At 36.6% G+C, this 27570-nt stretch overlaps 1 protein-coding gene across 7 annotated transcripts in view; it reads left to right on the top strand.

Moving 5' to 3' along the window:
- Positions 1–27570, top strand: part of LOC113238285 (apoptosis-stimulating of p53 protein 1) — a 468812-nt gene that overhangs the window by 274586 nt on the left and 166656 nt on the right. For 4 of the 7 annotated variants that reach the window (XM_026475117.1, XM_026475119.1, XM_026475121.1 and 1 more), the window contains exon 1: positions 5688–5789. The exons of the other annotated variants lie outside the window; for them this stretch is intronic. The gene's annotated coding sequence lies outside the window, so the exon portion shown is untranslated. Of the gene's footprint in view, positions 1–5687; positions 5790–27570 lie in introns of those variants that run through there. 7 annotated transcript variants of the gene reach the window in all.

Below are 27570 nucleotides of genomic sequence, written 5' to 3' on the forward strand. Positions count from 1 at the left end.
AAAATTCTAATCTACCGTTCAATAGGAAATTTCCAATAATTTTGCCTAAAAGGTGTGACGTAACTCGACTCATAATTCTAAGTGAGTAAGATATAAAGCTGAATCTACTAAACAGCTAATGGGTTCACTTCCTAAAGAAAGAGTCTCACAAACACGAGTTTTTGAATTTATGTGCGAAATTTAATTTGAAATTTATCATGAGCTTTTCGATAAAGGAAAACATCGTGATGAATCCTGCAAGTCAAAGGGTTCACAACCATCGGAAAACGTGTGAAGTTCCCAAGCAGCATTGGACCAGCGTGGCGGACCACGGCTCAAATCCTCGCCTGAGAGAGACACGTGCCCAGCAGAGAGACGTTTGAATGGGCTGATTACAAATTTATTGCACCCTTTTTTGTCGTAATGTAATCATGGGTGAAATAGCTGTGCTCAAAACTGCCCAACAAAACATGTATTCAGTGTTACGACTTTATAAACATGATCGCTAGATATCGAGTTCTTAGCTTTTCGCGATTGTTACAATTTCGTGATTGGAAATGAAACTATTTTTTCCGAATTTAAATCGCATATATTTGTTTTTTCAAACAAACCAACGTTTCGGGCCCTTTACAGGTCCCATGGTCCCTGTTGACATGACCAACTAAACAAAATATTGAAAACAAATATACGCGATTTAAATCCGGAAAAATAGTTTCATTTCCTATGATCGCTAGACTTTTATATGACATTTTACTAATTGCGAATTTACTGCGTGATTTATTATTAAAACACCAAATTATATCCCGAGGCACTTAACTCATTTTCGATTATCTAACAATCGTGTATAAAAGATTTAAGGCTCAAGTAAGTGGGCAGTCAAATTAGGCTAATACAGAACTATAATAGAACCATCCCACTTCCATTCGAACCCAAATGAGACTTGGCGAATGGATGTACTTACCGTGCGGTGCCTTCAAAGACCTTCAACGGTATAATTCCCCGTTTATCTTTGCCAATCTCACTCTTGGGAAATTTAATTATATTTAATGTCTCGAACCTGAAGGAATTCGTCTCACTTTATAGCATGATTTTTAATTTGTTTCACCTTTTAACCTGCCTAAATTACTTTTACTTGTCTTTCCAGGTAATTAACAACGTTTCCCGTAACTCGCCAATGGATACACGAAGACATGAAATTCAATCACGCAAATATAAAACTTCTAGCAAGGAGGTCGCTGACACCAACCACCACGCGATTCTTTATATCAAATATCGATTTCTCGAGAAGGTCAAATTTATGACAGGTGCAAATAAAGACATGCCATAAATACCGCGCCGAATAAAGCCTGCATTATTCTTTTTGCTCGTCGCAACTGAAAGGCGGCCGACAAACTTCATAATAACGTACTTTATGCATCGATAAAGCCCTTATCTGTGAGCACCCTTTTCTCAATAGCCACATTCTTGGCCACAAGAAGGATACAAAATACAATGTGTTAAGTAAATTAGGCGACTTTCAGCCTTCTGTGCCTAAGGTTATGGTTGTAAATAAACGGTGAATGGCGTGAGGTATCTGATTTACGATCACGTGTGGGTTCTCGGTCGCTACTCTTTCATTCAAAACTTGTACAAAGTGGGACACCTTTATATTGGGCCGATGGGTTCGTTCTTTCAATAACGGCTGACCAATAGGCAATTTTCTTTTCATAACATTATCAGAATGTTCGTTTATATTTTGTTTGAAATCTTGATCAAGCCTTTTATTTTGTTTAGTCACTTTTTTCTGTCAAAATTCATTTTTTCGCCAACGCTATACGCCCAAACGAGCGAAAGGTAATTGTTAAAAATAAACAAATAAAACGAAAAAACATTGAAATGATTTGTAGAGTTATTTTCGGCAACACAATGTTCATAAAGGAAATAACAAAAAATAGCGCCAATTTTTCAGCGTTCGATGTTATTGAGAGAGAAATGAAAACTTCCTTTTGTGGGTAGGTGTCTGGTCGATTGAGCGCCGTATGAATTCAAAATCCGTTTCCAAGCGAAGCGGATCGGCACTGCCATCGGCTGCAGTGGGCGAATATCGGAAATTTCATTTCACTGAAGACCCAGTTGAGCACGACACTGGATTTAAGAGACTATAGGAGAACTATGAAGTGTGTACTTATATTTTATCCATAAAATGTTCCGACGGAAGAAGCAATATGGATTGAACAAACGCTCAAAAGTGTACGTAGAAGAGAGATCGGTAAGTCTTAAAACAGTCAATGACATTTTAGTAGTGTTTGTTTATTAAATGACGTCAACAACAATTAACTGTGTTATTAACTTCTTAACTTGAAATTGTTAGTATTTTAGCTCTTTTTAACTGGAAATTAGTGTTTGTAGTATTCACCTAACCATTTATTACAGTTAGCTAGTCTTCGTGTTATCAATTAACTGTAACTTTTTCATAGTAAAGCTACTTTTGAAAGAGTTCGTCCAGTGAAGTATTGCCACGCTACCGATTTCTGGTACCAAGCAGTAATGTGAGCATTAGAAGGGGTGCTGGTGAAGTTACAGGCTCGTTCCTTCAGATCTTTGCGGTTAAAAGCTCTAAGTGACCATGGACAGGCGTGTCGCTTATCACCAGGTGCACGACTTGTTGGGTCCATCATTGATACCATAAAAAAAGCTGAAAGGGAAACGTACAACGACAATAAACCACATTTCGTACCGTACCATTATTCTTAAATACTATGATGACACGTGTTTATTCCATACGTGAAAAGGCCACCAACTGGCCACCTTGGACTCAATCGACAAACGTGTCAAGAGACTTATAGGTGACTCGGAATTACTAGAGACAAAGCTGCAGAACCTTGAACACCGCCGTAAAGTTGCCTGCTTATCAGTATTCTACAGGATATATCACGGAGAGCGTGTGATGGAATTGCATAATTTCATTCCGCCTTCCCCTTTCCATCATTGTGGGACTAGGCGTAGGCTGGGATTCCACCCCTATGTGTTTTGCTTTCACATTTAATGGCGAACGGCTATGGGGTGGAATTCCCTGCCTGCCGACTTGTTTCCTACATCGTCGATCGCATCGTCACTTTCCACCAGGTGAGATGGAAGTCAAATGCGCACTGAATTTTCATAAAAAACGGCGCCTCTGTTGTTTTTATTAGGATGTTCGACAAAAATAGTTATTATTCAAAATGAGTAGATACTAACGGCGTAGTTTTCAACAAAACTAGCAAATAATTATTAATACGTATTTCTATTAGATTTGTGCTTTGTTACAAAGCATTAAGTGTTTTAAAGCATTTTTTTTAAATCGTATATTTTTGTACCATTTTTATGTCATTCAGACGTCGTAGTGAATCTCTAAGCATTACTTACAATGTGAAGTACCTTATCATACTTAACTTAGAATGATATATAAGTCTGTACTACAAAGTAACATAATGACATAACCTTAAAAAAATGTTGCTGAAATCAACTTTCCCTAGTTAAAAAATATAAATCCAGTATAATTAGAAACTATAATTGAAATACAAATGAAACCCTGTATCCGCGATTGATGGTCGTCAATTGTTTTTTAGCTGGTCCCTACTTTGTGGAATATGGGCATTTATCATTAAAAAGTTTGCGCTATTCTTATGTTTTTGCTAAAATTTATGTAATTTTTATATTCGAGTTGCAACTTGACACTAATGTCGGGCAAACGATTTGAAATATACATGCACTCTGTTCACGTGGCTAGTAAATGGAGTGCATATAAGTAATGAACGCACGGTACGTTTTTGGTTTACTCGATTCCGCAGTGGACATTTTAACTTGGCAAATGAACCTCGAGTACGTCCAGAACTTGAGATGAATAATGATGAGTTGCGTACTATTGAAGCTGATCTTTGGAAAACTATGGAGGAATTAGTAGCATGGTTTGAAAAAAATGTATTCTATCTAGAAAAATCTAGAACAATTTTGTACCATACGTCCTTTTCTAGCACTTCCATAAAATCACAATCAATGCAACATAAATTTACAGATATAAGTCCTTGCACAAAATAAACTATTTTTTCATCGTTTTTTTTTTCAATACACCATCAGCTGTGACAGTGGAACCTGTAAAGAGCCCAAACGTTGGTTTGTTTAAAAACAAAAAACCCGGTTTATATTGAGCAAAAAAAGACAATTAAATTTTGATATTCGGATTTTAATTTCTGACTTTTTCTTCTACGTGAGGCGCACTATAAGTTTCCGGTTCCGGAATGAATAAGAAAAAATACTATAAATGGTCAGAAATGAATTTTATTGTTTGTCAAAATATTCTCCGTTAGCGTTAATGCACTTTTTCATACGAATGAATCAATTTTGAAAACATTTATGCCACTCCTCCGTGAGAATCTCTGAAACATATTTTTCATACTCTTCGATAGCCTCTTCAGGTGATGAAATCGTTGACCGCTTAACTTTTTTTAATTTTCGGAAATAAATAAAAGCTGCCAGGTCGGAACTGTACGCGGGATGGCTCATAAGGTCAACGTTGTTCACCTTCAAAAATTCATTTGTCTGTCTGGCCATGTGAGAACTGGTATTCTCGTAGTGGAGTTTGTCAATAGCTTCCGGTAAACAAATGGTCGTGTCCCAATTACTATTCACGGTACAACGATTCTCCAAAGCCACAGTAGCTACGTGTTCAGTTTTATTTAAAAAAATAAGCAATCATCCGCTTAGAGGCACTTTACACGGGCGCCACTTTGGTTGGTTTCGGCTCATCTCGAAAGACCCATACGCTCGATTGCTGCTTTGTTTTGGGATCGTAACTATAAATCCATGTTTAGTCACCTGTTACTATGGCTCACGCCAAATCTGACGCCCCTTCGTTGAATCTGGTAAGCATGGCATTGCACCAAGTGACGCGATCCGTTTTTTGAGCCTCAGTCAAATTGTGTGAGATCCACCGAGAGCACAGCTTTTTGTAACCCAAATGTTTGCACAGTATTTATTGATTTTATTTGACACATGCCTATGCCTAAAAATGCCCGAATCTCATGGTATGTCACATGCCTGTCTGTTTTGATCATACGGCGCACAGCATCGATGTTTTTGTTGTTCACAGCAGTGGACGGGCGACTATCACAAAATTCGTCACTGAGATTCACACGACCGCGTTTGAATTTTGTAAACCAGCTATAAATCTATAAGTCTTGCATGGAGCTTCATCGCCAAAAGCATTTTGAAACCGGGGGAAGCTCCGCTGACCAGTTAGATTACACTTTAAGTATAGAAAATCATACTACAAAAATTTTCACAAGTTAAATCTATGGTGACAACCAATTTCTAAAATAACGCCACAATGTAAAAACAAGTGACAGTCAGATGAAACAAACTGTATTCTACTGCCAAAGAGTTCCATTTTCATATGTTGTCATTACTTTTTAAATATTGTTTATGTAAGTGGCCAGTTCCGGAAACTTATAGCGCGCCCTATGTATGTACTTGTACAATCAGTCCAAAAATTTAGCGGCGAAATAAAAATAGAACAAAAGAAGATCGCAAAAACCACGCACAATTGAAAACTTAAGTTTTCCTTTTGTATTAAAACTTATTGAGGTATTAAGCATCTCGAAACACTGCAGGGTGTATGTACCTACCCAAATAGGTGGGTGTCTCAAGCTCGCTTGTTAAGCGCTCAGTGCTTCACAGCCCTTCGTGGGGAAGGCCGCGTCCCGCGATGTCGCCTCCACTCCCCATCCCGTGTGCCGGCGTTATTTCGAAGTGAAGTTCGTTTACAACTGTTACTTTACTATGAACGAGTATGAGTGAGTTTTATTATGACTGGAAACCTATGGCATATTCGAATTCTTCTCCTTCGATTTTCAAATTTAAATCGTATGTTTTTTAAGAAATTGTTTGCCAAATTTTACAATGGTGTTGTTTATGAGTTCAGTTCAGCAGTGAAAAGAAAAGTTTGATAATCGATAAATTTATTAAGTTCCAATCTTATGTTCGCTTCCATTTTAAAAGTTCTGGAACGTTGTGAAATATAATTATCGTTCATTATTGAAATATATTTTAGTCATTAACGCTTTGGAAATTACTTAGCTCAGAATTCAAAATACGAACATTACGTGTTGCTTTTAAAATTCATTTGAACTCCCTACCTAAATGGTTTTGCCCACCTTTTCATGATAAAAATAACTACTCACATTATACGTAATCATTGTTACATGGAATACATAAAAGTGTAATAAAACCGAAATTACTATGTTTTACTTCTACTTTTATGTTTAAAAAATGTCAAAGTCAAATTACTATGTTTACATAAAATAAGATTATTTGTTAAAGTTCGAGACTAGAAAAATTATTTATAGTCTCGAATTATATTTCAAACTCCAGAAAAGTATAAAACTACGACAGTCAAGATGGTATAAAAATCCCACGGGTTAGTTATTCTAAAAGCATTTGTCCTCACGTGTTTCCACTTGAAGTTTTTACGCCCAAAAGTACATTTCAGTTTAAGATCGTTAATCTTTAAGTTTTGTCTATAAAAAAGTTAAGAATGTATTTTGTTTGACTAGAATTTTAAATGGTTGTATAGAACTACTTCGATTTGATATGAAACCATTTTAAATTTAAGTTTTATGACTTTACGTGACTATTTCAACAAACAACTCAACAATATTTTAACTGACAGCGATAAAAAATATATTAGTATAAGTATTTTTTTACAAAAGTGCAAAAAAGGTAAACAAATATGACTGACTGACAGCAAATGCGCGTGAAAATAAATGGCGCATAATCATGTTTAGAAACATTTTTATGATTGAGATATGAGTAGTTAATTTTAACAAACTTTTTTCAAACAATTTGTTTCCTGTGTTTTGAATAATACAACAATGATAAAGTAAATACAATGGTTTTGTTTAAAAATACTTACGTTTTTTAACGCGACTTATTATTCTGGGATCTGAATTGGCACAGCATATTAACGCATCAAGGAAAGAATGCCCATTGAGGTGGATAATACTTTTTATTTCCTCATTGAGATAATTGTACTTTGTTTTATTTTATGTGTTAGATGTGTAAACTACCGATATTATTTTACTAACACTAGTGTTTTTAGAAGAAAAGTTTTGGTATTGTAACTAAAAATATAACTTTTCTGAGTCGATGTGTCGTTCTTTTGGCTTTTATTTTTAATCATTTGGGAATTTCTGACGGAGGTATTATGCACTCTATGTATATTATAGATAAATGGAGTCTACTTGTAACGAACTCTGCTTGTTACTCTTTCTTGAATATTCTAGAACGTTTTGAAATTCATGTGTAAGGGATCGCTTATGAATAGCCACGGAAGGCTTAAATTTATAAACTAGCTATAAATATTAAATTTCTCGTTAATCTAAGAAAGTAGGACACCATAAAATTATTCTCGTACTATTTATTATATTGATTTTGATAATTTTCTACAATATAGGATTTAATAATGCAAAGTGATTTTTCTATTATCTACTGGGGCCTTACAATGAACTCCTATTACGATTCAGTTTAGGACTTAAAATGAATCGTGAGACAGCGCCACATGAAGTGTATATCACCATCCCGCTTTTTTGTCGTTACGAACCTATACTGAACTTTACATTTGACTTTTTTTACTTTATTACAGCTCTGGAGCTGTGGTAACCCAGTGAGGTCGACGATTCAAATCCCTGTTGTACCTACAATTTGAATTTTAACGTTACATACATTGAGAATGTTAGTCACAATAGATCTTGCGTCGGAAAACATCGTGATGATATCAGCATGTCGAAGAAGGTTTACAAACCAAAAGTGTGAGATTTCCTACCTGCATTGGGGCAGAGTGTGTCTTAAACCCACTCTCCAAAGAATACCCGTGTCCAGCAGTGGGACGTACAATGCGCTGATAATAAAATTTCTGCAGATCATATCGATTTCTTAGGTTTTCACGATTGTTGGCCCGAAACGTTAGTTTATAAAAAAACAGTTTCATTTCCAATGTCTATATCGAAGCTGGAAAGGCAAAATGTGTAACGTGCATTTGAAAAAACACTGTAATTTTATTTGTTACATGAAATAGTTCAAACTTTTCAGAAAACTTTCTAAGAAATAAAATTAGATTTATGATAGGGAATGAAACTATTTTTCCGGATTTAAATCGAGTATATTTGTTTTTTCAAACAAACCGACTTTTCGGGCCCTTTACAGGTCCCATGGTCCCTAAATATACGCGATTTAAATCCGGAAAAATAGTTTAATTTCCTATATCTAACAATCGCGAAAACCTAAGAACTAGATTTATGATGTTTTTCTTAATAAAAAAAAAAACTATAAATCGCTCTCCTATAATATTTTCCAAATTTTTTAGTTAGACGTTAGACGTTTTACCTTTCCACTGTCGACATATCGCACTGCTATTACTATAGTGTTGTAACTCAAAATATGTGAAATTTACTAATATACCATTACTGTACGTAAAATTTGATTCTCTACACGTCAAAAAAACCGTCGTTATAATATTGTAAGAAACAATCAAAAGATATTTAGTTAACTCAAAATGACACATACTTTATATGAGCTAGTTCTGGCTAAAACAATCCTTATTCTAAAATATGAAACTATTTTTTCTATTTTATTTTTAAATATGTTTGGTAAATTGTCTATAATAAACTAGAACTATGATTTTTTGCGAGAAGTAATTCGTTTTTCATCGATTTTGAGAGAGTCCACTTTTTGAGTTAACATACTATTGTATAACAGTGCCATATATTTTCATTATGTATCATTTCCACCACCGTGTATTATTCGCCGATTATAAACCATGACGAGAAGAATGACAGGCAAGACTAGCTTGAGTATAGATCGTCTGGTTTTGATGTAACAAAATAATTGAACTTTGTATTGTAACTACTACATATTTAACATTGGTATAATTCAGAGCACATACATCGCGTGCTATTGGGTGTCGCCTTGACCGCGGACGTTCGATCGACTTTCCCGAACTACGTCTAGATTTGTAGAACGGTCTTGATTTAAAATATACGTAATAATGTAGCTTTATTTCTTATAATTATATTAAACCTGTGGGTGCTATATGAACAGGTGCCAATTTTCGTATAGGATATATGCGTTCCGGTTTTGAATGGTAAGGGTAATGGTCAAATTACAAGCACATGGACTTTATGTCTCTAATTGACGGGCGCAGTAGCAGTGTCCTTCAGATCCTTGCGATTTAAAGCTCTCAGTGGCACTAGAAATGCTATGAACAGGCGTGTCGTTTACCACCAGGCGCACAACTTGTTCGTCCCGTCAACTGGTATAATAAAAAAAAAAGAGTTACCAATAAGATATTCTTGCTACCACGCACACGAAGAAGAAAAGAAGGGGCCTTCTTTCGCATTAAGCGGGGAAGGTGTCAGTGCGCGCTTTCCAATACAAGCCTAATACTGAAGTAAAATGACAAAAATGTATTATTTTTAACTTACCAAAGTACATTTTTAACTAACTATAATTGTGATGTTTCACTATGATATTCAATCGGTCATTCTCAGACTAGTGTTTACTACTTACTTTGAGGAAAACAGAACTTGCTTGTCCCGTCAGAATATATAGTTATGTATATATTTTAGAAACGAACTTTTCTATTAATTTCTATTCTGAGTTATATAACGTATAAGTTTGAGATCAGGTAAGTATTGAAGCTGTTTGGTTGATCATCATTATTTTTCACGTTTTCGCCTATCAGTTTTGACAAATGTATTGTATTCTCTGTTTTTCGTTATATTTTCCATTGTATGTCATAAACATACATACTTTTATAAATATTACCCCGCGGCACATTACTAGATAAAGTGTACTAAAAGCATTTATGATATAAAATTTCAGTTTTCTTCTTTCTTTTATAGGAAACGTTTTTAGTTCAGTATTTCCTTAATACCTTGTAAGTACAGTTGTTGACGGGTTTTAGTTCGACAGTTATTTCGTCAATAATTTGAAAACGTGTAGTTTTTTTATTTGCTAATATTTCGACTTGTACTTGGATTCAAGTACAAGTCGGAATATTAGATATACATAATATAATTTCCCTATACCAGACCTAGATATTGCGTATATTAGGTAAACACAAAGGAAATGAGTCTATCTGAGTCGGGTACAGTAGCAAACGTCAAGTAATTTGACATAGCCTGCTAACCAAATTTTCATGTTAACATTGTTCTATATTGGAGTTGGTATGTAGTATTCATTTGTCTGAATCACCAGTTATTAACCGACTTCAAAAAAGGAGGAAGTTGTCAATTCGCCAGTATTTTTTATTGTGTGTATGTAAGACTCAATTTATATTGCGGCGGAACGGAATGGAAGCGAATTTTTGTAATGGTATTATAACATAAACATAGCATAATGATCTTTGTGGTCAACTGTGTAACGCACAAACTAGATACGAGCCAAAATCATGTCACGCGTCTTCCGCTGAATTCTCACGCATACGCGAGAATTCTGCAGCTGCCGTCGGCGACGCTTGGCGAATCCATAGCAAATGTGGCGCGAAGGTGCCTACCTTCGCGCGGTAGGCGCAGTGTGACGTCAAACGTTGACGAAATACTACAGCCATAAGGCGCGTGCCTTTTCGAGGCGAAATTGACGCTTCCGTTTCATTCCGTTCCGCCGCAATGTAAATTGAGCCTACGCGATTACTACGACCAATTCGTGACCCGATTTCGACATCTCTTTTTTGTTAAATCGCGCGGTATAAAAGTATAAACGACAAACATTAAAAAAAGTAAATGTAAACGTTTATTCAATGTATTGGCCATGTTGATTTACAATCTTTTCCCATGTTTCGGGTAATTTTAGAATTTCCCTTTCATAAAAATTCCTCCCTTTATTTATAAAATACAGCTCCAAATGTCGTTTGATGATCTCTTCGTTATCAAAGACGTGTTCATTCTAAGAATTTTGTAAAGACCGAAATGAATGAAAATCTGAAGGGGCTATGTCGGGCGAATACGGCGGATGAGGTAACACATTCCAACCTAACTGCAATAGCTTTCGACGGCTTTGTGAAGATGTGTGTGGTTTCACATTATCATGATGAAATTGCGACACCTTTACGATCCGACAGTTCCAGGCGTTTTTCATGAATTATGAATATAAAACTTTCGCGCCTCTTTTATAAAGTGACCCAAAATATTATTTTTAAAGTGACCATAGACAATATGACATTTTAAAAGAAAAACGTTCTTTTTTATTTAAAGTTAGCTAGGTGTAAAAACTTTATGGACTTTTTGACCAACCGATTAGTTCAAGATTATATCTGTACTATGATTAATAAATACCAATGCTGTAGCAACGAAATTTGCTCCGGTACAATACACAGAATATTCATATGGCAATCAATTTTCAAAAGTTTGGTTCGTAGACCCTTTCCTCTAAAGCCTACAGTCCTTACCCGCTGGTCACCGAGATCGTCAAGTAATACGACCGCATTGTCTATTTATATATGGGTCAAACAAAACTACCGATAGAAGGCTCCTTGGGCTATTTGATTACCCTATATTGATTGATATAAGAAATTGTGATTTTATTTATTTATTCATCTAAACTTTCTCAATCTTTTATACGTGCCACTATATGGTCACTGATAGGCATGGGTCTCCTCTAAGTTGAGCGTAGTCCGTCACGGTAGTTCAACTAGGGTTGGGGACTTTTTTAAATTAAATCCTTTCAAAAAAATACAACCTAGCCCTGGAGCACACATAGGGTCTACTGTAGAACAAGCTCGCCTAGAAGACGCCTATTCAGTCGTACCTTAAAGATATTCGAGTTGTATGTGCTCGGAAACACCGTCGCAGGGGACTAGTCACGTTTTCCAGGGGTTGTGAACCTTTACGAACATGTAGGTATCATAACAATGTTTTCCTCTACCGCTAATGAGAGGTATTGCTACTAAACATTTGCAAATGTACGTAGTTAAAGTCACGAGTACATGCCCACACGCGGATTCGAAGACGACCACTTAAGAGATACAACCTTAAATGGTTGCCTTGCAACCTATGGTTGATTCCGCATAACAGTGAAAGTGTTAAATTAATTACTTTGGAAGAAATATACAGTAAAATGAAGGATATAACACTTGGATTGGTATGATATGATTGATATAGTGTGAAAACATGATTCCTAAAAATTTTCGCTATAAACAAAACACAGACTTACCTCGAAGTTTTACAAGAAAACCGCTGTATGCTAACTAACAACAAGTTAATGGAACAAGATCAAATAGTTATATTAAATAACTATAATATAATATCGATACCTCCAATGCAGACTACGGCAACTATATTTTTTGGTCATTTTCTGTTATTTTTGTAAACAGCCATGTTTATTTACTAATATTATGCTCCACGAGTTTTGTTAACAAAACTATAGAAGAAAAAAGAAAAATTGGAAAAAAACAAAACACTTATTTTGTGAAAAAATATTAATAATAAAGAAACAAAAAAAAAAAAAAACAGAACATCTCGAAAACCAAAGCGCAGTGGAGGTATTATAATATATTACAATAATAATAGAATCGAAAGAGCTTTTCTTTGTGTTTGTTTGATTTTTGTATCACATAATAATCACAGAATAGTATTAAAAAAATCCGACCGTCTAGTAAAACTGTCATTCAGTTTATCGGTGCACTGTATCTATATATTTATAACGTCTTTTCTATTCCACTATACAATAAATCTTGGTACTAGGTGAAAGAGAACGGATCTTTTCTATGGTAGTCAGTGAAACTGACTAACGTCTTATCAGGAGATTAATGTTACTTAATAATAATAACGTGCCAAATGCTAAACAAGCACACAAACTACCTGGCCTTAAACTAGGATTTTTCCCTCCACAGCATTACAACACCATGCAGGAAAGTTAATTTCCCAAATTAGTCCTACCGGGAATGGAACCCTGAACTACCTCAACTACCACCCATATATCATTACTACGGGTATTTATTGTTTATCGGTCATTCTCGGACTGATGTTCACTACCTAATTTCCGTGGAATGTTTTAATGTTTAAATATTCAAGTATATTAGCATGTAATTATTAAATAATAGTTCACGAGACAATACTCGAACATTATATATTGCACGATAAAAAAATCGAATCTTAGATAATAAAAATTGCCACAGAAATTAAGTAGTGAACGCTAGACCGAGAATGGCCGTTATAAATAATAAGTAATTGTAGTTCATCACAGTTAACCTTATATAAGTCCCACTTCTGGACACAGGTTTCCTCTCACAATGCGAGTGAGGGTCGTAGTTCCCAAACGGATCCAATGCGGATACGAACTTCATACACATCTTTAAATTGCTTTGCAGATGTGTACAGGTTTCCTCACGATGTTTTCGTTCTCCGAAAAGTTCATGGTCAATTTCAAATTAAATTTTGCACAATAACTCCGAAAAACTCAGAAGTACCAGCCGGGATTCGAATCCACAACCCTCAGCTCGAGAGGCGGTAGGTCAAACCATCATTAGGCTACCCCGAACATATATATACTATATGGTTTTCTTAGCATTAGGGCTCCTGTGAAACAGTTCGTCCAGCGAAGTAATACCATCGTACCTATTTCTGCCGCCAAGCAGTAATGTCAGCATTACTGTGTTCCGGTTTTGAAGAGTAAGGGTGCTGGTGAAATTACAGGCACATGGGACTTGTCAATTTATGTCTCAGGGTAACGGGTGCAGTGGTAGTGCCCCTCAAGTCTTTGTGATTTAAAGCTCTGAGTGGCACTGCAACTGTTATGGACAGGCGTGTATCTTACCATCAGGTGCACGACTTATTCGTCCCGTCACTTGATATTATAAAATTAAAATAAAAAATAAAAGTGTTTTCATGTTATAAATTCATTTTATTAAAAAACTAAGCTCCTGTCGATGACGTAATCGCCAACGATCTCTGTCCAGACCCTTAAGTTTGAGTCCCTTATACGACACGATTTAACTTTTCCTTTATCTGATTTAAATAACTTCACTTAGGTTTTCGCTGCGTCTCTCCATCGATCGTCTCTTCTACAATGCTCCTAAGAAAACAGTCGTGACGTATTAGATGCTTAAACATCTTTCCCTTTCGGTGTCGTTAATAAGTTTCTCTTATCCTGCACTATTCTTTACACCCCCTTATGTATCGTAACTCACAATAATTTGTGAACTTATACCGTTATAGTAATATTATGATATTTTACTACCACGGGATTACCGACGGGATTACACATCCATTTTTTTTAATAACGTCAAGTGCGGGACGAACAAGTCGCAACACGCCTGTCCATAACAGTTACAGGGCCACTCGGAGCTTTAAATTGCAAAGTTCTGAGGGACACTACCACTGCGCCCGTTACCCTGAGACATAAGTTGACAAGTCCCATGCCATGTGCCTGTAATTTCTTCAGCACCCTTCACATTACTGCTTCGCGGTAGAAATATGTAAGGCGGTTGGCAGTACTTCCTTGGACGACTTTTTCACAAGGAGCAGTACTGCTACTTAATCTCTCTCCACTTTACTCCTTTATCAACTAAGCTACAGGTCTACTAAGTCGACGAATTTTTTCCGTGTCTGTTTTAGATCTTTGCATTTACTTTTCGACTTTCGACACCTTTAATAATTATAACAAACCAGTGGAGCCATTTCACAAAATAAAAACAAATCAATAATACAATATCAGCGTAATTGACTTTTTCAAAGAACATAGCTTCAGGTGCACATATCACAGATTATTTAATAGTTACTACGTAAGAGATACATCGCCGCTCACTACGAGGTAAAAGGAACCTAAGCACGCGCTCAGAGAGGTGAAAATAACGTTGCCCACCATGTGCAGTCGTGCGGAGCCGAATGCTCATAAATAAAAGACTTGTATGAGCGCTTGTGCCGACGTCGGTACACTCAGCTTGTAGGCACTTATCGCGTGACCTGGAGCGAGTGACGGAGTCCTGCCACTATTTCGAAAGTAACCACAATGCAAATGTGTTGTTTATGACATGGAGGGCAGAATATACATACGTTCGCCTATAGGCAATAGGTCTCCGCGCTGGCGAAATGCGGCTTGAGAAGTTCTTGTGCATGACCGTGGTTTATTTACTAACTACAGGAAATGCAATATTTTATGAAATCTCATCGTAGCATAGATATTTACCCTAATGAAACTGTCACTCGAAATGCTTCCCTGAGATAGAACCATCCGCCTCCATTAATCCAGTATAATTATCTAATCAGAGTTGGGATAACAGGGCATAATTGCAATTTATCGTCTAACCACACTTAACTGGCTCTGTCCCAGACCTACTTCAAGTTGTATAACCTACAACGTGTATCGTGTATTTACGATGCAAATGTGGTTGAAAATTGAGTTTTGTATCTTAGACTGTATTTGCAGGTGCTATGTTCTTGGATTATAAATTATTAATAGTTAAGAAAATTTATATTAGCGAAAGCTGATAATGTAATTAATACGTTATTAGTAATAATAGGCGGAATGTGGATTTCGTACCAAAGCGCAATAGTCCGCTTTTTGTTCTTTTTTCTCGTATTTATACACTTTTGACCCCATCTTTATCTCTTGTCGTAGATAGATAGAATAGATAGAAACTATGCAAGTGGATGTAATTACACAAACTTTTGAGGTCCCGTTTTTTTTAAGTTATTAATTAGTCTATGTTGTGGACAATTGCGAGCTAAATTTTACACTTGAATGTTTTTCTCCTTTGCAATTATCTCAGATCACAGATTGAAATTCAAATATTGAGCTATATCACGTTCTGTAACATTGTATTGCTAGTTTCAAATTTCATACGTTTTGGTCGAGGAATGATCGAGTAATTCCGTTTATAGATTATGCAATTTGAGCGGATGCCAAGAAAGCTTACCGCTACGTTTCAATAATCCCGAACGAAGTAAGCAATTACGATAAAATATTAATAGTGAAATGGGTATCCCTAAAGGTTTTTAAAGGGTGACTTTACAGCGCCAATGCGTACAACTGAACATAGACAACAACTGTGGGGCTAGCACGACAGGGCGCGACTTGCGCGAGAGTGACATAGAAGCGCGAGATATTGTTTTTTTATTTTTTATTTATTTTATTCACAATTAAAAAGTTTACAAAAAGACACACAAGACAGCGGATAAAAAATTATTAAGAATAATTTTCAAATATACCAACGTGTTGTGTTCTTTTTACAGGGGGACTAATATGGTAACCAGTTATATCTAATATAAGCGATTTAGACTCGAAAATATAGTTTTATTTCTAAAGATATATTCTTGGAGATCTTGTATCGTTTACGTCCTCTTTCCTGTACACCATCACGTGATATTCTCAACAAACGTAAGGCTATCTTTATCATCATGAATCCATTATGTGTTGAACACGGATCTCCTCTAAGGATAGGGTTTGGGTTATTAGAAGTGTTTATTAACATTAGGTCTCGGAAGACCTACTTAAGCTCAGCCCGCCATTTTCGCTTTGTATGGTATGGTTGTGTCATTCTTTGGCGCAAATTCTCTAAAATCGCAGAATTATGAACGATTATGCTGTTTTGGACTGCAAAAATGATAAGAAAGATTACCCGTACTAGTATTTCATGTCATCAGTAAGTCTTTTTAATAAATTTACAATTTTCCGTTTATCGAATTGATTCAAATGTTAATCGTTCGTCGTAGTCCAGCTACTGGCCGCAAGATAGCAGCACGTTGAACAAAACTTCAATATAAAGTCAAAACGTTGTATCTTGCAATAAAAGTATTGACCTTTTAACGATATGGCGACTGGGTAAAGTTTAAATTATACACTTCAGAATTTGTTACTTCTATTTTAATTAGAAACTATGACCAATAGTAGTATTTATCATTTGTTTGTGTGCATTTTGGCGACAGCGTTTCCGATAGTACTCGAGGCTTAAGGCACTTCCACTGTTTTTTTCTTCCGTGGGTTATAGTCCGCCACGCAAGTTCGTTTTCCAAGAATTGTGAACGGAGTGTAGGCATTGACATACCGAGGCGGGAGTTGCATTAATTATCTTGTTATACTTTGTTCCGAACCCTAAAGCTCTCGACTGAGAAAAACCTTTCTTCCTCTGGTATATCACCGCTAGCATATTCCATACAAAAAATAAGTTACTGCACACAACTAGGGCGCGCATGTCGTTCTTAGAATTACAATATAAACTGATGTTTAAATGAAATTTTAAATCAAATTTGTTATATAAACAAAAGCAAATAAGGCATGTTAATTATTCTAGAATGTACTTATTATGTTTTAATTTTAACGTGGGAACGTTATTTATTTGCTAAAATTCTAAGAATGAAATTGAATATATTGCCATTGTAATGAAATGTGTGTAAACATTATACGGTTTATTAAATATTTACATGTTTCAAAGATTACGAGATAAGAGGTTATTGTGTTAGAACTTTTAAATTATGTTTGAATAATAAAAATGTGGCAGACGACTCAAAGTATGGAAGTTTCTGTACTGTGAGTAACAGAACATAGCAACAGAATTCATTTTTCTCAGAATATCTAGACCAGAATCGGCTTAAAAAGTTTATTTCGGTCGTACCGGGAATCGAACCCTCGTCCAGCGCCCAAAGTGCAAACCGTTGGGCCACTCGTAGCATATTCTTTTTACAATATAAACAAGTCGTGTGCCTGGTGATAAACGATACGCCTGTTCATAACAGTTGCAATGCCACTCGGGGCTTGAAATGGCAAACATCTTAGGGGCACTGCCACTGTGCCCGTCATCCTGAGACATGAGTTGACAAGTCCCACGTGCCTGTAATTTCACCTTACCCTTCCAAACCGGAACCCAGTAATGTTCACATTACTACTTGGCGGCAGAAATAGGTAAGGCGGCAGTACTTCCCTGGACGAACTCTTTCACAAGAAGCTCTAGAAATAAATAATTTATATGAAAACTCCCTTTATTAACTTGTTCAAAGCAAACGATATATTTGCCATATTTATTTTACCAGATGGAAATAATCGAGAGTTATGGTTGACTAATGGGTTTTCATTTGTTTTCTTTTAATTTATAAAGCAAATTTAAAAATGAAGTAATGAAAACATCATGATGAAAACGTTCACTTACTCTGATTGGGTGAATATGACAATAATGATCTGATTTTTGTTTTAAATAATGTACTTTTTCGCCTGAGACATGGAGATGTCCCCCATGCAGGAGGCAGGTTATTTAATATTTTTTATTTTGGAAGCAATGTTGCTTCCAAATTGGAAGAATTACATCCATTTGCCAAGTTTTATTGAAAACTGTTACCGGAAAGTTCGCGAAACCGGATTCATCCCCTAGTTTGCCACCTTAGTTTGATTTCTTCGAATTTAAATGGGTACCCTTTTTCCAACAAAAAAGAGTCATCAAAATCGGTTCACGAATTACAAGTAATCACGTAACATACACACAACATAATACAGTCGAATTGAGATAATCCTCCTTTTTTGAAGCCGGTTAAAAATAACCGTAACTGAATAATACAGAGAGTATAAGTTTAATACGAAAAAACGGAATAGTCGGGGCACATGAGTAAAGTGATCCGGCCCGTCGGGGCATATGAGTAAAGCGGTCCGGGTAGTCGGGGCATATAAGTAAAGTGGTCCGGACACGAGATTAAAGAGAATTTCAAATTCAATTTTAAACTTTCTTCGTTTTCTATCGCGCTAATTAAATGAGGCGTCTTTTATTACGTTCTCTTTTTTGTAGTTAAATAGCATAAGAACTATATCTTAGAATAATAATGTACCTAATCATAAGCCTTAGTTCCTAATTGACATGATATCAATTTTCGTTATAAATATTTTGCACGGTCGCTAGCAACGATTGATATTGTAAACTCATGGCATACAATATATTTACGTTTGAAGCTTCAGTACGTTTAGTACAAGTTCACGCACCTATATTAATGTCACACTGTGTACTTGTACTGTTGCAAATACGTATTGCATTGGCAAACAGTAGTTATACAAAGACATAACAGCGTTTACGTCAACCATTCGACGTTTTGCCCTGGGGAGGAAAGGAACCTATCTATTGAATTTACATAAAGGGTTGGATGACTTCTCTCGAGCGTATATTCGGGTTGACAAGTGGTGAATAAGGCGCGTACATGAATCAACACTCAGCTATGGAAATTGAATTTGTTTGGTGAATCGTTTTACGACGATATTTGTAACAGAGCGGGGTTAAAGTTGACTTTATTCCGTCGCGATACAATACAATGCAAATACTCGTTATTGCACGGAAAAAAGAAAAACAGACAGACAATAGATAAGCTAAACCAGATGGCTTTATTCATACGTATATGCATCGCTGTACCAGGGATATACATTACATTCTAGTGTATACGCTGTAGCGATTTTTTGTGTCGATTCATTTTAATGCGATTTTTAAGTTCATCGATTCAACGTGAAAACGAATCAAATCGTCTAGATCGTATTCATAATTTAAACAGTCTAATTCTGAACCCCTATTTTGTATTGGCTTGCAAGAAAAGCAGTTCGGCAACAACTAAGTACAATTAAGTCTACAATATTCGGCGGTTGCCGCTTGTAACATCCGAAGGTTTTTTCTCACACGATCCGATTTCTGAATCGATTCAGAGGCATATGATCCATTACAATCTAAAAAATCGATTCAAAGCAAAAAATCGTGCATCCATACGTTGTACTGCGCAACACTGTGTTCTATTACTGCCGGGCGGCACTTGGGGGTAGTTAGGCAAAGTCATTTGGTAAGTAAAAACACAGCCGCACTGCAATGCAGTAAGTACTGGGCGGCAGTGTCAGTGCTAATAGTCGCTTGCGAGTGTGTTATATATTTAGCAATTCTGCATGGCAATTTGTACCGTCCCTTAAACCGGGCAGTCACTAGCCAGCTGTAACCGTTGCATGTTACGTTAACAAAAATCATAGAGCCGACTATAACCAGGTACTCATTCTAGCGAGTGAAATGAAATGTGAATGAGTAGGTACACATTAGAAGTCGAACGATATTTCTTATAAAGACAGCGTGACACTATAAATGTCACTATTAAATAAGCAGTTGATTAAAAAAACAACCAGCGCTTACAATTACAATATCTTGAGTAATATTAATCATTACACTATAGTAATGAACCGTAATGACGATACAAACGGTTCGTTATAGGGATTGATTCGTGATTGTTTACGCGCGACTACGCAGTGAATGCTTTTGTAATTCCGTTCGACAGTTATTAATAGGATTTTCAAAATAGTAACTTGTCATTAAACTGCAATAGAAAACGATCAAATATCAAGTAGTGGATTTATTCCGTTGTAGAATAAATGTGCCAGGTCATCACACCAAAGTGATATTAGGAATTTAGATTTTATCTTTCGTGGGTATTCACTAGATGATTGTTAGTAGGTAATTACGGAGTTCTTGCCACGACATTTTTTTATAATATCAAGTGACGGAACGAACAATTCGTGCGCCTGATGGTGCGCTGCACGCCTGTCCAAAACAGTTGCAGTGCCACTGAAAGCTTTAAATCACAAAGATTTGACCCTACCACTGCGCCTGACACTCTGAGACATAAGTTGACAAGTCCCATGTGCCTGTAATTTCAGAACCGGAACACAGTAATGCTGACATAACTCTACTACTATTAATTGACTTCTTTTATATGTATGAGTTACACGCTCCATGATCACGGGTTGACTGTAACTGTTCCGAAATGTAAGGAAAATAAAAAGAGCTCATACTGTGTGGTAAGAAATCTGTAATTATTGATAATCATATTATTTTCAATGACGAAATTCACAAATTTCAATAAGATTACATATGGACACAAGTTTCATCGAATGGACTACCGCCTTTTCGGCAAACGAATTCGGTTGGTGAGACGTTGCATTCGACGCGCTATTTACACCGAGTCGCTTGCCGCTTTCGCTGATACCATGAAGTCGAAATCACATCATTATTAATACAAGTTTACGCAGAAAGACACAACGAATCGTTGGAAAAGTTCAACCAAGTGATCGGGTGGGTGTTCTTCGGCCCCATTACGTGCATCGTTTTGGGACGCAGCCGCCGACAAATTTGGTTAACCGTCTCTTGTCGAAGATGATCGAGTCGATAGTGATTTAACCTAGCCAATTGGTTGATTTCGGCAGCTTTACAGTCGTAAAGTGACTCGGTGTTTATGCTATAATAAGTGGGTAGAGATCATTGTGAAAAAGTTCTTCCAGACAAGTATTGCCGCCTTACCTATTTCTGCCGTGGTGCGAGCATTGCTGCGTTTCGGTTTTGAGGGGTAAGGAAGCTGGTGAAATTACACGCACATGGAACTTGTCAAGTTACGTCTTAGTGCCCCAGTTCTACGTGGCACTACAACTGTTATGAACAGGCGTGTCATTGCATTGCATTGGCATTAGAAACATTTTTCATACAAAAGATCAACCATGTTCTTTATCTAATAAAACGTTACTTAGCTTGAAATCTAATTATATACGACTTAAAGTAATTTTAATCTCCGCCTGCCAAAAGTTTTAATAACTGACCTGCTGAAATTAATAATTTGATGATAACGCCTTAAGGTTGATCAAAGTTTGTCTCTGCGTTCAACAGGTACCGAGTCTGTTTCTAAAATGGAATATTGGAAACCGACGGCATATAAATATAATATACTTATGGAATAAAAAACAAGTACTTATCAGAGACCTAAAAATATGTAATCTTTACAAGTTAAAATAGTATGTTTACCATCACCGCGTTCTTAAAGGTCTTAGTAATTTATCAATTCCGATTTTCACCTGACAAAATATATTTTATGCAAGAAATTTTACCAGATTTTGGCATCAATTTGTTCGTGATGGGCCACAAAGTTATAAGTTGAGCTAAGTATGGAGTTTAAGCCACGGTAAAGGCTTTTCCTTCTTAACTTTTTAAAGTCCCACTGATGGATTTGTTGTGCTTTTAAATGAAGCGTATTGAGTATTGATTTTTAATAAAATTCATCATTAACCTATACCGGTCCCATTGCCAAGTACTGGTCGTTTTTTTTATGATACCAAGTGGCGAGACGAACAAGTCGTGCGCCGAATGATAAGCGACACGCCTCTCCATAAAAGTTGAAGTGCCACTCAGAGCTTTAAATCACAAGATCTGAATTATATTGCTATTACACCCGTCACCCTCAAACATAAGTTGACAAGTCCCTTGTGCCTGTAATTTCACCAGAACCCTTACCATTAAAAACCTTAACACAGTAATGCTCACATTGCTGCTTGGCGGCATAAACAGAGCGTAGAGTAAAATGGCAGCACTTCCCTGGAGGGACTGTTTCGCAAAGGAATTTTACTGCTACAAACGCTTTTTTGTACGAAGCAACGCAGCGTATGGAGTATTAATTTTCAATCTATACACGTCCCATTACTGGGTACTTCGGAGGGTCGTAAGAGGGGGTTTAGGAGATAGCCCGTCGTACTGGCCCAATATGGGTTCGGGACCATCTTCGACAAGCCTCACGATGTCTGTCTTCACTGTTGCTAATAAACAGTCATAGAAACACAATGCAGCATATAGGTAATCATTTATTTACTTAAGCGTGAAACACACAGAGTGCGGGTGCTGGTCGGGCACGGGTTGGGTCGGGACCGCGGTGGGTCTAATTCCGTGTATTTATGTGGACGACAACACACCGGGCGTCCCGCGCCCGCGCTCGGTGTGTTTCACGCTTTACAGACATGTCCGGCCCTCTGCCACTTAAGCTTACTGATTTTGCGAGCTACGTCGGGACTTTAGTTCTCTGACTTATAACTTAAGGCACGTAACTTAGAAATTAAAGTCATAGGTACATATTGCCATAGACTTTTCTTATAACATCAAGTGATAGGACTGACAAGTCGTGCGCCTGATGGTAATACTACACGCCTGTCCATTACAGTAGAGTGCCACTCAGAGTTTTAAATTGCAAAGATCTGAGGGGCACTACCACTGCGCCCGTCACCCTGAGACATAAGTTGACAAGTCCATGTGCCAGTAATTTCACCAGCACCCTTACCGGAAAACCGGAACACAGTAATGCTGGCATTATCGCTTGGCAGCAGAAAAAGGTAAGGTGGTAGTACTACCCTGGACGAACTCTTTCACAAGGAGCTCTACTGGTACTAAACATTCGAATAACATATCTCTTTGCTACGGTTTCATTATAGTGCTTCTCGCTATCATATATATGCACAGCGATATTATCAGTCACCTTCAGATCAGTCCATTTACACAGACTTGATAATGTGCTTAAAAGGCTAGTGCATTGGATGAGTGACACCGGGTGTACTTGGAGCAGTTGGTGCGCTTACCTCCCTCATACGCAGCACATTGCTAATATCACCAAATTTCAAATTGGTGGCGGAACTGTCGCCACTGAAGCGTCTCTCCGATTCCTAAGAACCTGGAGAGACGGAAGGATATCCGGACATCTCATATCTAGCAGGGATTTGAACATGTCATTTGAGAAGCATCCGTTCTCCCATTGAGCTGGCAACCCTCTAAAATGATCGGTATTTATTTTCAAAGCAAACAGCAGGTTCCAATTATCAAAACGTATCATTTCTAACTGAAAGTGGTATATTAGTGAAGTCGTGCCTGCGAGACTCGAGAGAGGCTCAATAAAAGTTGCCGCTTACCCCTCGAGAGTAATAGGGTTGCTTCCAAGGCAAATGGAGGACAAGGAAAAATGTATAATAGTAACGAGTTTTCTTCCCAACTGCGTGACAAGTTCATATGAATGAGTATCATTCGAGTCACATTATAGTTTCAGCTAGAGTCATTGCAGAAACTGTTGTTCCATGTGGTCCAAATAGAATGGAACAATTTATGTCACAGTATTCCAATTTAAAATATGCCCTTGGTATAATAAAGTCACATGTGATCGTATGTGAAAAATGCTTCTACCACATTAAAGTCACAAATGTAATACGAACTTTAACTGCTTCCTTGGCAGTGTCTTTGGGTGTTATTTGTATGTAATTCGTGTCTGTGGGTCTCCATGACACCCGTGACACACGGTTTCCCAAGTGTAAAAAGAACTACATGAAACAAATTATGTATATCGTCACCTTAATATTATACCTTCAATAAATCCATCGTTGTTCAAAATATTTTTTTTTCAAGTCATAAGTGCAGATCAAAAAAAAAAAAAAAAAAAAAAAAGATAAATTTCAAATAATCAATGTTACCGGAAAGTGCGCGAAACCGGATTCATCCTCTAGTTTGCCACCCTTAGAGGTCGAATTTTTTTTTAGTTTAAATGGGAATGAGAATCATCAAAATCGGTTCACAAATAATAGTGTAATCTCGTAACATACACCCAAAAAATAGCCGAATTGAGAACCTTTTTCGAAGTCGGTTAAAATCCATTTACATTTGACTACATTTCGTACACGAGTTTCAAAGATCCATGCAAGTCAATTAAACTTATTCTATCTTGCACAGATTGTCGTCATAGTTGTACGTAGTCCTCGAATGTTAACGTCTTGTCAACCATTATTTTCTGGACGGTTTAACTTTTGTTAAGTTATACAGCCGATAACCGTAGTGACAACCCTGAGATATCGTGATGGCAATCAAGTGGCACATCTGAGCTCTGCAGAACTAATACCGCGTCGTGGGTTTCATTTCATTTCACTGTTGGTTAAACCGTTTTTTGATTTAGTATATATCAAGTGCGTGATTTTTACAGCGTAAAATTATTGTCTAGCTTGCGTAATAGGTATACGTGCTCGAGTAACACGCACAATATTTCATATTACTAAATACGAAATTCTTAGCGCCAAAATGTGAATGAATGTGTTCTTTGATAATTGCGAAAATATTTGTTTTGTGTAGAATTTGTTCTATTCATAGCTGAGTATCTTCGAAAATGTTATCATTCGGTTTCGAATGATAATATTTTCATTTACACTTTCTATACCGGTGCAGGAAAATGATAGGAAACACGTGCAATGAACAGAAGAAGTTTTTGAACACGTAAATTTTGTATCGGATACATTTCGGGGAGTGTGCGCAGGAACTTTTCAATTTAGTTCCATCCTCACCATTCCTCCCTCTTCAGTCGACTAAGAAAAATCCATCCTTATGTAGTTGATATACCACCCATTCGCACTAAGCACTTTGTGTCTAATGCTCGTTAAGTTCTGGTCCTCACAAATACATAGGGCGCACTATAAGTTTCCGGAACTAGCCAATTACGTAAACGATATTTAAAAAGTAATTACAACATTTGAAAATAGAACTTTTTGGCTGTAGAATACAATTTGTTTCATATGACTGTCACTTGTTTTACATTGTGGCGTCATTTTAGAAATTGGTTGTCTACATCACCATGAATTTGAAATGAATTTGTGAAAATTTTCGTAGTATGATTTTCTACGACTTTAAGTGCAAGACTACTATTTATATTTAGAGGTTTGCAGAATTCAAACGCGGTCGTGTGAATCTCAGTGACGAATTTCGTGATGGTCGCCTGTCCACTGCTGTGAACAACAAAAACATCGATGCTGTGCGCCGTATGATCAAAACAGACAGGCTTGTGATATACCATGAGATTCGGGCATCTTTAGGCATAGGTATGAGTCAAATACAATCAATACTACACAAATATATGGGTGTAAAAAAGCTGTGCTCTCGGTGGATCCCACACAATTTGACTGAGGCTCAAAAAACGGATCGCGTCCCTTGATGCAATGCCATGCTTACCAGATTCAACGAAGGGGCGTCAATCTTAATTTTTTAGACCCTAATCCATACGCTATTATGGTGGACAATTACATTTTAAACACTCCCTTATGTGCATTGAAGTGACGTATTTTATCTTTGAAAATAAATTTATACATCTATAAAAAGGTAATTAACCAATTTTGCGGTTTTATACCTTTGAAACTTTCGCAACATGCAATCTGCATTTCAGTTAATTGAATGGTTTTGTGGTTTATTAATAACGTTCGATGTAAGCGATTACTGAATAAAAAGGTGTTTAATTTATATAATTATTTGCCTCAGTACATATGATTCCTGAATAAAAAATCATTCACATAAGGCGGGTTAGCGATAGTTATAATATACTGCATTATTTTTTTAATTGAATATCATTTTTTTTATTACCGTGACATTCATATTTTTTGTGAAAACATGTTGCCACGAATTGTCGTTGTTACTGATGAACAGATCAAATTAATACGAAGAAAAATTCGTTACATTGGAACCAGCACCGGTTTGCCAGATCAGAGCCGGTCTCCCAACTGAGCTACGGAACGGATCAGTAGACCTCACGAATTCCTCTGTGTGTTTGTTGCCGATCTTTTTTTTTCATTTAAACAGCTTTTTTGACGTAGCGCCACCTGTGAGAAACCTATGATGGTTGTAGGTGTTATAATATTCTTTTTTTGTAGATAAATATTGAAGTCCAAAGCCATACAAGGTGGCGCCAAAAAAAGTTGTGTTTCAATCAAAAGTATTTGGTTTAACGTCTTCATGTCGTCAACTACGAAACACTATTGTTGTTGAAACAATTTGTGTCTCTACTGCACTCGATTAGTTAGGGTTCAATCGTACTCGTTTGTATGCTGTGGCACCGTATCCATACTAAATGGGTGTTTTATATTGGGTACCAAGCGTGGTCGCTTAATGGTTTGGTCAACCTATCGCTTCTTAAGCAGAGGCCGTAGGTTGGAATCCGGACTCGCACCTCCCAAATTTCTTGGAATTTATATGCTAAATTTAATTGAAATTTATTATGACCTTTTCCGCGAAGGACAACATCGTGGTTAAACATGCACTTCGAAGAAGGTTTACATACCTCAGAAACGTGTGAAATCCCCAGCCCACATTGGGCTAGCGTGGCGGACTATGGCCTAAACCCTCGCCTTTGAGGAGACCCGTGTCCAGTAGTAGGATATGGAGTATGATGATGAATTGAAAGTATTGTAGGTTAAATGGAAGGAATTTTCCTTTGTGTTCCATCTTTGTATTCATAATTATAACAAATAGTCGGAGTAATTTTACAAAAAATAATTTAATATCATGATAGTATAACATAATGATACTCATTACAATAGATTTTAGAGTATCGATGTTTTAAAATTGGAATATCATGACTCAGTTTTAAGCATATGGATTCTTTTTTAGAATAGTGGCTGTACGGTGTTCACTAAATTCTTCAGGATAATGGTTTAAACAATTAACTGCACGCAAAACTGGCGAATCGTAAATTGGCCCAAAGTTGTGACGTGGTTATTTTAACCAATAGAGAGCTCGGCGTTTTATTCATAGTAAAATTTAGTACATTGTGAATACAGCTGTGCAATAAATCTAAGGTGAACTATTTTGGTTTGAGCCACTATTCTTGAAAAACAGGGACATGTACGTACTCATTTCGCCTATAGAATATTAAACATTGTCAAACAAGAGCGGAAATTATTCCTGACAATAAGAAAAAGATAGCATCGCTTAGGGTCAATAAAAAAAACCCATTTTTTATTGACGTTTGCATTTGTATC

Source organism: Hyposmocoma kahamanoa, unplaced genomic scaffold (genome assembly GCF_003589595.1).
Source record: "Hyposmocoma kahamanoa isolate Upper Pololo Valley unplaced genomic scaffold, ASM358959v1 95, whole genome shotgun sequence".
Taxonomy (NCBI): domain Eukaryota; kingdom Metazoa; phylum Arthropoda; class Insecta; order Lepidoptera; family Cosmopterigidae; genus Hyposmocoma; species Hyposmocoma kahamanoa.